The sequence below is a fragment of the Octopus sinensis genome, linkage group LG3, assembly GCF_006345805.1.
Source record: "Octopus sinensis linkage group LG3, ASM634580v1, whole genome shotgun sequence".
Lineage (NCBI taxonomy): Eukaryota > Metazoa > Mollusca > Cephalopoda > Octopoda > Octopodidae > Octopus > Octopus sinensis.
This window is the reverse complement of record NC_042999.1, coordinates 42,924,218-42,926,007: the sequence shown is the minus strand read 5'-3', so window position 1 is coordinate 42,926,007 and position 1,790 is coordinate 42,924,218. Positions and strand designations below refer to the sequence as shown.

Below are 1,790 nucleotides of genomic sequence, written 5' to 3'. Positions count from 1 at the left end.
CGGAGGTGGGTTAAATCCCATCCTTACTGCAATAACATGTCCACACGTAGAAAAGGCAGAGCAGGCTCCAACACTTTCGCCTGTAATAGAAAAAACGGTTTAATATCGATGTTCCAATATTAGGAACACATCAAGTATTAATCTGATAATATCATATACTACACTTTGATCTTAGCCAAAAGGCCGAGAAGCGATAAAACGAGTGTTACATGGGCGATATAAGATGTGATAAGCAACTGGAGGCTGAATGGCGTGTGTTTCGAGAAAAAAATACCTGAAATTAATTAAGTTCAACGGTTGTAAAATCAGAAATATTTTCCTTTGATCTATAATTAATAATCTGTTTCCATACGTTTATTTTGTAGATGCCCACAGAAGAGGTAGAAGCTTTGCTATATTTATGAGCTGTTCTCCCTCTTTTTTTTTGTTTGATAGTTATGACAAATATTGAGTGGTTAATTTATCACTTGTAGAAAAATATTTATTTTAGGGAAATTAGCAAACATTGTATGAATATTGCCCATATTTTACTGATTATTTTTTTTTTATCGATACTGCAATAATGCAATGTAAAGTAGCCACACTGCATATTTTGAAATGGGAATATTATGCCAATTGACCGAGAGTAAAGCATTTCATGAGAAGCTACACAGATTGCGCTAAAGTATAATATTGTGTTTGGATTACTATGGGGACTGAATAATAAGTAAAGGTTCTTTTTCGACTTGTAGAGGTGTGTAAAATGACTGAGATGAAGTTATGAAATTCATTGACGCTGATAATAAGAATATATTGTTGTTTAGTAGTTGAAAGTTGCTTGAACAGTATCAGAGTTCAAAATTGAAGAATACGGCATACGATCTGAATATGACATTATTAGTTTGAGAAAATTTGGAAAAAATTTCAGTGTAATTTATCTTTTATTCATATCTCTGTTACATAACCAAATACCTGGATGTCCTGCAATATCAATCAGGTCTACTCGTGGCAAAGTTAGAGCAAGCTCCAACACTTCGGCGGTAATCAAAAATCAGTTTAATATCGAAGTTCCCATATTAGGAATATACCGGATATAAAGCTAATAACAAGATACTACACTTTGATCTTGGCTGAAAGACCGAGAAGCGATGTGATAATTATTATACGGGCGATACTATGCTTTGATCTTAGCGAAAAGACCGAGAAGCAATAAAATGATTACTACACGGGCGATATAAGAAATGTTTCACTGTTGAAGAATGATTATAGCGTGTGTGTTTGTATGGAAACAACAGCAATTAATTGTAAAGTCATTGACTGTGGCCATGCTAGGGCACTGCCTTGAGACGTTTAGTCGAACAAACCGACACCAGTATTGATTTTAAAGCTTGGTACTTGTTTTTCCGAACCGCTAAATTATGGGAACATAAACAAATTAACACCGGTTGTCAAACGATGGTGGAGGACAAGCATACACACACACACACACACGCACACGCACACACACACACACACACACCACACACACACACATACACACACATACACACACACACACACACACACACACACATATATATATATATATATATATCACAAGCATCTTTGAGTTTCCGACAATCAAATCTATTGACGAGGTTTTGGTTAACCCAGGGTTAACATAGAATCATGTTGGAAAATAAAGTTCTTACTACACAACAACACCTGCACCTAAAACGAAGGTTTCCATGCCGGAAATCGAACCAGGATCAAAGAATAAATGGCATTTGTTTTGTGGAATATAACTTCAATGAATTAAGCGTTACGATTTG

At 35.4% G+C, this 1,790-nt stretch overlaps 2 non-coding genes across 2 annotated transcripts; both read right to left on the bottom strand.

Moving 5' to 3' along the window:
• Positions 1-195, bottom strand: LOC115209997. Its single transcript, XR_003881365.1, has one exon. It is a non-coding gene; the product is annotated as a U2 spliceosomal RNA (small nuclear RNA).
• A 739-nt stretch (positions 196-934) lies between these two features.
• LOC115209998 lies at positions 935-1,129 on the bottom strand. The gene has a single exon (XR_003881366.1). It is a non-coding gene; the product is annotated as a U2 spliceosomal RNA (small nuclear RNA).
• Between the last annotated feature and the right edge of the window lie 661 nt (positions 1,130-1,790).